Source organism: Triticum aestivum, chromosome 3A (assembly GCF_018294505.1).
Source record: "Triticum aestivum cultivar Chinese Spring chromosome 3A, IWGSC CS RefSeq v2.1, whole genome shotgun sequence".
Taxonomy (NCBI): Eukaryota; Viridiplantae; Streptophyta; class Magnoliopsida; order Poales; family Poaceae; genus Triticum; species Triticum aestivum.
The window spans coordinates 676,693,241-676,705,957 of NC_057800.1; positions in this window are offsets into that span (position 1 = coordinate 676,693,241).

Below are 12,717 nucleotides of genomic sequence, written 5' to 3' on the forward strand. Positions count from 1 at the left end.
AACGCTCATTGTTCATCCAGAGGCAGCATCGATCAGCTTCAGTTAGTAGCAGTAGCGAAGGAATCGCTCGATCGGGTTCAGTTAACAGCCATCGATCGATCGCTTAGGTTCAGTAACGCATAGCCTGCAGTGCAATCGCTCGGTTTCAGTTAGAGCCAACGCCTCGCACACACGCGCGTACGTGTACAAGAGAAACGCGCATCGCTTGGCCCCCGACCTCCCACCGTAACCGGGAACTCCCTGAAATTTTCCTCCCCCTCGCTTCTACCACGGTTTTTTCCACCATGGACGGCACAAAGAATTTCATGCAGCTGCGTCTCCGGCCCTCCCAGGACGAAAAGCCCATTTTCTGTCATGATTTGTTATCATAGAAGTAGGAGCCCACCACATCTATGATGATACCGGGTTTTGTCACAATTATCGTCATAGAAGTGTCATATGTATGTCAGAAAAAAAAATTGTTCGGCCCAAAATGTCACGGATGTGTCTTTTTTGTAGTGTTCAAGCTGATCAAGACTTCCTAGCAGACAGATGGACCGAAGTCCTTGCGGCCCAGGAGCATGAACTCGAGCGCCCGTCCAAGAGTTACCCCAAACGCAGGTTGCTACCCCACCTCGAGGAGGAAGCATTGAAACCTCATTCACCAGTGTACGATGCGGCTGACCAGCCACTACGTGGCCGAGCCAAAGAGGCGTTTCAGCCTAAAGTTCAGTCCGCACCACGTCGCCACTCAGTCAAAGATACGAAGGCCTAGGGAAACACAGAGGACCTACGAGACATCTTGGACAGCAAGGCAAAAATCGCAAGGTCAATATATGGGACACGAACACGTGCGCCCACACGGGACGATGATCGTCGCATCGGATACACCAAGAGTAAATCCGGCCGGGCCGAATACAGCAGACAAGACTCATACGAACTACGTCGGGATATAGCCCGACACAAAGGCGCGCGCAGCACACCCCCTATGCTTCACTGATGAAGTTATGAATCATGAATTCCTGGAGGGTTTCACACCCGTAAACATCGAATCATACGATGGCGCAAGAGATCCCGCTATATGGATTGAGGACTTCCTCCTTCACATCCACATGGCTCGCGGTGACGATCTACATGCCATCAAGTACCTCCCACTAAAACTCAAAGGACCAGCTCGACATTGGCTGAATAGCTTGCCAGCAGATTCCGTTGGCAGTTGGGAGGATTTGGAAGATGCATTTCTTGACAACTTCCAGCGCACTTATGTGCCGCCACTGGATGTTGATGACTTGAGCCACATAACCCAGTGATAACCCACAAGTATAGGGGATCGCAACAGTTTTTGATAAGTAAGACTGTTGAACCCAACGAGGAGCTAAAGGTAGAACAAATATTCCCTCAAGTTCTATCGACCACCGATACAACTCTACGCACGCTTGACGTTCGCTTTACGTAGAACAAGTATGAAGCTAGAAGTACTTTGTAGGTGTTTTCGGAAAGGTTTGCAAGAAAGTAAAGAGCACGAAAATAAAACTAGGGCTGTTAAGGTAAAGAAGCAACTAAAGTAAATATAGCGAGTGTGGAAAAGTGGTGGTAGGAGTTGTGAAATTGTCCCTTAAGCAATTGACTACTTTACTAGACCGATAGCAAGTATTATGTGGGAGAGGCCACTGCTAGCATGTCATCCCTTACTTGGAATTCTATGCACTTATGATTGGAACTATTAGCAAGCATCGGCAACTACTAATGTTCATTAAGGTGAAACCCAACCATAGCATTAAGATATATTGGTCCCGCTTCAATCCCGTATGCATCAATTTCTAAGCTAGGTTGAAGCTTCTGTCACTCTTGCCCTCCAATACATAGTCCTATCAACATACAACTAACCCTATGGTGTGATCCACGCGCGCGCTCATATGATGGGCACCAAAGGACAGCAACATAACCACAAGCAAATTAAATCAATCACAGCAATTCATCAACCACCGATAGGACAACAAAAATCTACTCAGACATCATAGGATGGCAACACATCATTGGATAATAATATGAAGTATAAAGCACCATGTTCAAGTAGAGGGTACAACGGGTTGCGGGAGGGTGGACCGCTAAAGATAGAGGGGGGAACATGATGGAGATGTTGGTGAAGATGGCGGAGGTGTTGGTGAAGATCGCGGTGATGATGATGATGGCCACGACGGTGTTCCAGCGCCACCGGAGGAGAGGGGGAGAGGGGCCCCCTTATTCCTCTTCTTCATTGACCTCCTCCATAGATGGGAGAAGGGTTTCCCCTCTGATCCTTGGCCTCCATGGCATGGGAGGGGCGAGATTGGATCTATCTCTCTGTTTCTCTCTGGTTCTGCGTTCTGTTTTAGCTCTATTTCACCGTTTCGTATATATATGGAGATCCGTAACTCCGATTGGCCTGAAACCTTCGCCGTGATTTTTCTCCGAATATTAGCTTTCTTGCGGCAAAAGAAGAGCGTCAACCGCCTTAAGGTGGGCTCACGAGGGTAGGGGCGCGCCCTAAGGGGGGGGGGCGCCCCCCTGCCTCGTGACCACCTCGGGCACTGGTTCGCGTTGATTTTCCTTCCAAATTTTCCTTATTTTCCAAAAATAAGCTCCGTCCATTTTTATCCTGTTTGGACTCTGTTTGATATGGATATTCTATGAAACCAAAAACATGCAACAGACAAGAACTGGCACTGGGCACTGGATCAATATGTTAGTCCCAAAAATTATATAAAAAGTTGACAAAAAGTATATGAAAGTTGAATAATATTGGCATGGAACAATCAAAAATTATAGATACGACGGAGACGTATCAGCATCCCCAAGCTTAATTCCTGCTCGTCCTCGAGTAGGTAAATGATAAAAAAGATAATTTTTGATGTGCAATGCTACCTAGCATAATCTTGATCATATGTCGACATGAGTGATTCAAAGCAATAATCTATCCTTTGACATAAAGACAATAATATTTCAAGCATACCAACCAAGAAATTATGTCTTATTGAAATAACTTAGCCAAAGAAAGCTCGTCCCTACAAAATCATATAGTCTGGCTATGCTCCATCTTCACCACACAAAGCATTCCCATCATGCACAACCCCGATCACAAGCCAAGCAATTGTTTCATAATTTTGACGTTCTCAAACCTTTTCAACTTTCACGCAATACATGAGCGTGAGCCATGGACATAGCACTATAGGTGGAATAGAATATGATGGTGGGGGTTATGTGGAGAAGACAAAAAAGGAGAAAGTCTCACATCAACTAGGCGTATCAACGAGCTATGGAGATGTCCATTAATAGATATCAATGTGAGGAGTAGGGATTGCCATGCAACGGATGCACTAGAGCTATAAGTATATGAAAGCTCAAACTGAAACTAAGTGGGTGTGCATCCAACTTGCTTGCTCATCAAGACCTAGGGCATTTGAGGAAGCCCATCGTTGGAATATACAAGCCAAGTCCAATAATGAAAATTCCCACTAGTATATGAAAGTGATAACTCAAGGGACTCTCTATATGAAGAACATGGTGCTACTTTGAAGCACAAGTGTGGTAAAAGGATAGTAGCATTGCCCCTTTTTCTTTTTTTGCGGGCTTCTTTGGCCCCCCCCTTTTTTTATTTAGGCTTCTTTGGCCTCTGTTGTTTTGGGCAATGCTCTAATAATGATGATCATCACACTTTTATTTACTTACAACTCAATATCTAGAACGAAGATATGACTCTATATGAATGCCTCCGGTGGTGTACCGGGATGTGCAATGATCTAGCGTAGCAATGACATCAAAAAATGGACAAGCCATGAAAACATCATGCTAGCTATCTTATGATCATGCAAAGCAATATGACAATAAATGCTCAAGTCATGTATATGATGATGATGAAAGTTGCATGGCAATATATCTCGGAATGGCTATGGAAATGCCATGATAGGTAGGTATGGTGGCTGTTTTGAGGAAGGTATATGGTGGGTTTATGGTACCGGCGAAAGTTGCGCGGTACTAGAGAGGCTAGCAATGATGGAAGGGTGAGAGTGCGTATAATCTATTGCAAAGAACTCACATACTTATTGCAAAAATCTATTAGTCATCGAAACAAAGTACTACACGCATGCTCCTAGGGGGATAGACTGGTAGGAAAAAACCATCGCTCGTCCCCGACAGCCACTCATAAGGAAGACAATCAATAAACACCTCATGCTCCGACTTCGTTGCATAACGGTTCACCATACGTGCATGCTACGGGACTTGCAAACCTCAACACAAGTATTTCTCAATTTCACAATTACTCAACTAGCACGACTCTAATATCACCACCTTTATATCGCAAAACTATTGCAAGGAATCAAACATATCATATTCAGCTATCTACAAGTTTATGTAGGATTTTATGACTAACCATGTGAATGACCAGTTCCTGTCATCTCTCTAAATAGATATAAGTGAAGCAAGAGAGTTCAATTCTTTCTATAAAAGATATGCCCGTGCTCTAACAAATATAGGTGAAGCAAAAGAGCATTCTACAAATGGCGGTTGTCTATGTAAAGAGAAACAGGCAATCCAAACTTCAAATGATATAAGTGAAGCACATGAAGCATTCTATAAAGCCATACTCAAAAGATATAAGTGAAGTGCAATGAGCATTCTATAAATCAACCAAGGACTATCTCATACCAGCATGGTGCATAAAAATAAAAATAAAAACCTAAATGCAAAAGACGCTCCAAGACTTGCACATATCGCATGAACGAAATGAATCCGAAAACATACCGATATTTGTTGAAGAAAGAGGGGATGCTTCCCTAGCATCCCCAAGCTTAGACGCTTGAGTCTCCTTGAATATTTACTTGGGGTGCCTCGGGCATCCCCAAGCTTGAGCTCTAGCCTCTCTTCCTTCTTCTCACATCGAAACCTTCTCAATCATCGAACACTTCATCCACACAAAACTTCAACAGAAAACTCGGTAAGATCCGTTAGTATAATAAAGCAAATCACTACTCTAAGTACTGTTGCAAACCAATTCGTATTTTGTTTTTGCATTGTTTATACTGTAATATAACTTTTTCATGGCTTAATCCACTGATATAAATTGATAGTTTCATCAAAACAAGCAAACTATGCATCAAAAACAGAATCTGTCTAAAACAGAACAATCTGTAGAAATCTGAACATTCACCATACTTCTGACACTTGAACAATTCTGCTAAAATTAGAAAAAATAAACAATTTGTATAGTAAGATAGTACAAGAAGAATCAGAACCATTTGATGTTCCAGCTAAAAATGTAAAATCACGCACTACAGCCAAAGTTTCTATCCTGCACCGTACAAACCATCAAGCAAATGTAAACATCCTAAAGGCAAACCTTGGCACATTATTTTTATAATACAATGGAATTGTACAAGGGGATAATTATTTTTGTTGAAAATTTTCTGTAATTAAGATTCACAAAGTTCCCATGGGCATGAACAAAGTTCAAGGACGTCCCCCACTTTCACAATGCTCGTCTCTCTCACTTTCACTTTTCTTTTAGAAAAAGTTTTGGGTTCGCCTCTTTATTTTTGTTGTTTTTAAACTATATGAAATCACTCAACAGAAATAAATGACTCTCAAAAACTTCCGGCTTGTCTCCCTGGCAGCGCTTTCTTTAAAGCCATTAAGCTAGGCATATAGTGCTCAAGTAGTGAATCCACCCGGATCCCAAGGTATATCAAAGCTAATTTGAATCAACAATGATTGTAATTTAGTAGTGAGCACAAAGTAACATATATCAAGCAATGACAAAGTCTAACTCTCTTCCTATGCATCGACATGTCATAAAAGAACAATTCATGCACACCTAGTAAAGGCCAATGCATAGTATAAACAGTTTCTTGCAATTTTATCATGTTGGAAACATAGAGAGGTGGAGATATAGTTCCTCTCTCATAATAATTGCAAGTAGGAGCAGCAAGAACATGCATATTATATCTATCAAAATCATCATGTGCAACGGTAAAAGGCAACCCATCAATATAATCCTTAATAAGTGCAAACTTCTCTGATATAGTGTAGTCGGGAGAATTCAAAAATATAATAGGACTATCATGTGTGGGTGCAATAGCAACAATTTCATGTTTAACATAAGGAACTATAGCAGGTTCATCTCACTAAGCATAATTGATATTGGCATCTTGGCCACATGCATCATCAAAAAGGGATATTTCAAAAGAATCCAAGGGATCATAACAGTCATCATAGCAATCATCCTTCGGTAAGCACGAAGGGGAATTAAACAATGTATGAGTTGAAGAGTTACTCTCATTAGAAGGTGGGCACGGGTGATCAATCCGCTCTTCCTCCTTTTATTCTTCGCTCTCTTCCTCATCTTTTTCATCCAATGAGCTCACAGTTTCATCAATTTCTTCTTCCATAGACTCCTACAAAATATTAGTCTCTTCTTGGACAGCGGAGTAGTCCTAAATTTATAGTTTAACATAAGCATTAGAAGCATAATTCTCATAACAATATTCAAGTATGGCAAAATTTTCAGATTTGTGAAGAGTAGCATCATACTTTTCAATCAAAGAAGCAATTTCAGAAGCACCTTTAAAAGCAACAAATTCTTCAATTTGTTGATCATCATAGTAATTATAAACACCCTTGGCATACGAAGATACGATTCAATTATTACTAAACTCACATTAATAGGGAAGGTGTTTCTTAGGGTTTTCAGAACAACAAGTAAAATCATATATTTCACATAAATTCCAAGCATAGCATTGCAAACGTTGAATTTGACCCCATAATAGTTTCCCCTTTTCATATATACGGTGTCGCACATAACAAGCATGCTCATCTAAAGATTTGCCCTCAACTAAGCTAGTTGGGGTTTCGGCACGAGCACAAAGGGATCGAAGATGATCCAAGTAAAAAGCTTCAGCAGTGTGATAGATTTTGAGTGGTTCTTCAACCATTGGTTCAGTAGGTACAACTAATTTTTTTGGTATTTTGCGTTTCCTACCCATAACTAAAGGTAGAAAACAACTAATAACATCAAATAAAAATTACTTAGTGATAAAGCAAACAAGCACACACGAGAATATTCACCCCACGCTATTGCTCCCCGGCAACGGCGCCAGAAAAAGGTCCTGATAACCTACAAGTATAGGGGATTGCAACAGTTTTCGATACGTAAGAGTGTCGAACCCAACGAGGAGCTAAAGGTAGAACAAATATTCCCTCAAGTTCTATCGACCACCGATACAACTTGACGCATGCTTGACGTTCGCTTTACCTAGAACATGTATGAAGCTAGAAGTACTTTGTAGGTGTTTTTGGAAAGGCTTGCAAGAAAGTAAAGAGCACGAAAATAAAACTAGGGGCTATTAAGGTAAAGAAGCAACTAAAGTAAATATAGCGAGTGTGGAAAAGTGGTGGTAGGAGTTGTGAAATTGTCCCTTAAGCAATTGACTACTTTACTAGACCAATAGCAAGTATTATGTGGGACAGGCCACTACTAGCATGTCATCCCTTACTTGGAATTCTATGCACTTATGATTGGAACTATTAGCAAGCATCCGCAGCTACTAATGTTCATTAAGGTGAAACCCAACCATAGCATTAAGATATATTGGTCCCCCTTCAATCCCGTATGCATCAATTTCTAAGCTAGGTTGAAGCTTCTGTCACTCTTGCCCTCCAATACATAGTCCTATCAACATACAACTAACCCTATGGTGTGATCCACACGCGCACTCATATGATGGGCACCAAAGGGTAGCAACATAACCACAAGCAAATTAAATCAATCATAGCAATTCATCAATTACCGATAGGACAACAAAAATCTACTCAGACATCATAGGATGGCAACACATCATTGGATAATTATATGAAGCATAAAGCACCATGTTCAAGTAGAGGGTACAACGGGTTGCGGGAGGGTGGACCGCTATAGATAGAGGGGGGAACGTGATGGAGATGTTGGTGAAGATGGCGGAGGTGTTGGTGAAGATCGCGGTGATGATGATGATGGCCATGATGGCGTTCCAGCGCCACCGGAGGAGAGGGGGAGAGGGGACCCCTTCTTCCTCTTCTTCCTTGACCTCCTCCCTAGCTGGGAGAAGGGTTTCCCCTCTGATACTTGGCCTCCATGGCATGGGAGGGGCAAGAGCCCCTCCGAGATTAGATCTATCTCTCTATTTCTCTCTGGTTCTGCGTTCTATTTTGGCTCTGTTTCACCATTTCGTATATATATGGAGATCCGTAACTCCGATTGGCCTGAAACCTTCGCCATGATTTTTTTCCGAATATTAGCTTTCTTGCGGCAAAATAAGCGCGTCAACCACCTTAGGTGGGCTCACGAGGGTAGGGGCGCGCCCTAAGGGGGCGGAGCCCCCCTGCCTCGTGACCACCTCAGGCACTGGTTCGTGTTGATTTTCCTTCCGAATTTTCCATATTTTCCAAAAATAAGCTCCGTCCGTTTTTATCCCGTTTGGACTCTGTTTGATATGGATATTCTGCGAAACCAAAAACATGCAACAGACAAGAACTGGCACTGGGCACTGGATCAATATGTTAGTCCCAAAAATAATATAAAAAGTTGCCCAAAAGTATATGAAAGTTGAATAATAATGGCATGGAACAATCAAAAATTATAGATACGACAGAGACGTATCAGCATCCCCAAGCTTAATTCCTGCTCATCCTCAAGTAGGTAAATGATAAAGAAGATAATTTTTGATGTGGAATGCTACCTAGCATAATCTTGATCATATGTCTAATCATGGCATGAATACTAAGACACGAGTGATTCAAAGCAATAATCTATCCTTTGACATAAAGGTAATAATATTTCAAGCATACCAACCAAGCAATTATGTCTTATTGAAATAACATAGCCAAAGAAAGCTCATCCCTACAATATCATATAGTCCGGCTATGCTCCGTCTTCACCACACAAAGCAATCACATCATGCACAACCCCGATGATAAGCCAAGAAATTGTTTCATACTTTTGACTTTCTCAAACCTTTTCAACTTTCACGCAATACATGAGCGTGAGCCATGGACATAGCACTATAGGTGGAATAGAATATGATGGTGGGGGTTATGTGGAGAAGACAAAAAAGGAGAAAGTCTCACATCAATTAGGCGTATCAACGGGCTATAGAGATGCCCATTAATAGATATCAATGTGAGGAGTAGGGATTGCCATGCAACGGATGCACTAGAGCTATAAGAATGTGAAAGCTCAAACTGAAACTAAGTGGGTGTGCATCCAACTTGCTTGCTCATGAAGACCTAGGGCATTTGAGGAAGACCATCGTTGGAATATACAAGCCAAGTTCTATAAGGAAAGTTCCCACTAGTATATGAAAGTGATAACTCAAGACACTCTCTATATGAAGAACATGGTGCTACTTTGAAGCACAAGTGTGGTAAAAGGATAGTAACATTGCCCCTTTTTCTTTTTTTTTTCTTTTTTTGCTGGCTTCTTTGCCCCCCTTTTTTTATTTAGGCTTCTTTGGCCTCTCTTTTTTTGGGCAATGCTCTAATAATGATGATCATCACACTTTTATTTACCTACAACTCAATATTACAACTCGATATCTAGAACGAAGATATGACTCTATACGAATGCCTCCGGCGGTGTACCGGGATGTGCAATGATCTAGCATAGCAATGACATCAAAAAACGGACAAGCCATGAAAACATCATGCTAGCTATCTTACGATCATGCAAAGCAATATGACAATAAATGTTCAAGTCATGTATATGATGATGATGAAAGTTGCATGGCAATATATCTCGGAATGGCTATGGAAATGCCATGATAGGTAGGTATGGTGGCTGTTTTGAGGAAGGTATACGGTGGGTTTATGGTACCGGCGAAAGTTGTGTGGTACTAGAGAGGCTAGCAATGATGGAAGGGTGAGAGTGCGTATAAACCATGGACTCAACATTAGTCATAAAAAACTCGCATACTTATTGCAAAAATCTATTAGTCATCGAAACAAAGTACTACGCGCGAGGCGTTGGCTCTAACTGAACCCGAGCGAGGCGTTGGGCTCTAACTGAACCCGAGCGATTGCACTGCAGGCTACGCATTACTGAACCCGAGCGATCGATCGATGGCTGTTAACTGAACCCGATCGAGCGATTCCTTCGCTACTGCTGTTAACTGAAGCCGATCGATGCTGCCTCTGGATGAACAGTGAGCGTTGCGGGGGGGTTTGGCTGAAAAGTTCCCGGTGGGGGTGGATGAATAGGACCCCGTGGTGTTGCCTCTGGATGAACAGGACCCCGATCGATCGAGTCGGTTGGGGCTGGATGAACAGGACCCCGTGGAGGGATGGATGAACAGGACCACCCCGTGGAGGGCAGGATGAACAGTAGAAGGTGGAGGGCAGGATGAACAGTAGCCCGTGGAGGGGTGGTTGAATAGGAGCCCGTGGAGAGGGCTGGTTGAACAGTAGCCGGTGGAGTAGCGCACGGTGGAGGCTGGATGAACAGGAGCTCGTGGATGACCAGTCGCAGGTGGAGGCTGGAGGAGGTCGACGGTGGATGAACAGTAGCTCGTGGAGGCTGGAGGGGGTCGGCGGTGGGGATGAACAGTATCCCGTGGAGTCCCGTTTTGCGGTACGCCACACCCCTCCCGATGAACAAGACCCCGTTTCGACCGTAGGAGGTTCGTTTCGTCCATTTTGCGGTACGCCACTAACCTCCCAATGAACAGAACCCCTGTTTCGACCGTAGGAGGTCCGTTTCCTCCGTTTTGCGGTACGCCAGACCCTTGCCAACAGGATCCCGTTTCGAACGTGGCCGGTCGAACACAAGGCCGTTTCCTCCATTCTGCGGTACGCCAGGCCTCGTTTCCATCGCCTATTCCGTCCAAGCCCTCCCGATGAACACGACGCATTCTGTTGCGTCCCCATGAACACGACGCATTCCGTTGCCTACAATAAAAGACACATCCGTGACATTTTGGGCCGAACGAAATTTTTTTCTGTCATACATATGACACTTCTATGACGATAATTGTGACAAAACCCGGTATCATCATAGATGTGGTGGGCTCCTACTTCTATGACAAAAAATCATGACAGAAAATGGGCTTTTCGTCCTGGGCGGGCCGGAGACGAAGCTCCATAACATTCTTTGGGTCGTCCATGATGGAAAGAACCGTGGTAGAAGCGAGGTGGAGGAAAATTTCGGGGAGTTCCCGATTACGGTGGGAGGTCGGGGGCCGAGCGATGCGCGTTTCTCTCGTACATGTACGCGCGTGTGTGCGAGGCGTTGGCTCTAACTGAACCCGAGCGAGGCGTTGGGCTCTAACTGAACCCGAGCTATTGCACTGCAGGCTACGCGTTACTGAACCCGAGCGATCGATCGATGGCTGTTAACTGAACCTGATCGAGCGATTCCTTCGCTACTGCTGCTAAATTAAGCCGATCGATGCTGCCTCTAGATGAATAGTGAGCGTTGCAGGGGGGGTGGATGAACAGTTCCTGGTGGGGGTGGATGAACATGACCCTGTGGTGTTGCCTCTGGATGAACAGGACCCCGATCGATCGAGTTGGTTGGGGTTGGATGAACAGGACCCCGTGGAGGGCTGGATGAACAGGACCACCCCATGGAGGGCAGGATGAACAATAGACGGTGGAGGGCAGGACGAACAGTAGCCCGTGCAGGGGTGGTTGAACAGGAGCCCGTGGAGAGGGTTGGTTGAACAGTAGCCGGTGGAGTAGCGCGCGGTGGAGGCTGGATGAACAGGAGCCCGTGGATGAATAGTCGCAGGTGGAGGCTGGAGGAGTTCGACGGTGGATGAACAGTAGCTCATGGAGGTTGGAGGGGGTCGACGATGGAGATGAACAGTATCTCGTGGAGTCCCGTTTTGCGGTGCGCCACACCCCTCCCGATGAACAGGACCCCCGTTTCGACCGTAGTGCTCCAACACAACTCCGTTTCGTCCGTTTTGCGGTACACCACACCCCTCCCGATCAACAAGACCCCCGTTTCGACCGTAGGAGGTCCGTTTCCTCCGTTTTGCGGTACGCCAGACCCCTCCCGATGAACAGGATCCCGTTTCAAACGTGTCCGGTCGAACACAAGGCCGTTTCCTCCGTTCTGTGGTACGCCAGGCCTCGTTTCCATCGCCTATTCCGTCCAAGCCCTCCCGATGAACACGACGCATTCCGTTGCCTCCCCATAAGCACGACGCATTCCGTTGCCTCCCCATGAACACGACGCTTTGCGTTGCCTCCCCATGAACACGACGATGACGCTGTTTCTCCGTTCCGACCCAGCCATTGTAACGCCGTCGATTCAATCGTACACTAATCATACACGCAAATGTGTACGATCAAGATCAAGGACTCACGAGAAGATATCACAACACAATTCTAGACACAAATTAAAATAATACAAGCTTTATATTACAAGCTAGGGGCCTCGAGGGCTCGAATACATCAGCTTGAATACAAACGAGTCAGCGGAAGCAACAATATCTGAGTACAGACATAAGTTAAACAAGTTTGCCTTAAGAAGGCTAGCACAAAAGTATCTACGATCGAAAAGGAAAGGCCTCCTGCCTGGGAGCCTCCTAACTACTCCTGGTCATCGGCGGTCTTCGTCACGTGGTAGTAGACGCCCTCGGTGTAGTAGCTGTCGTCAAAGGTGTCATCTGGCTCCTGGACTCCGTCATCTGGTTGCGTCATCCGAGAAGAATGGAAAAGGGGAAA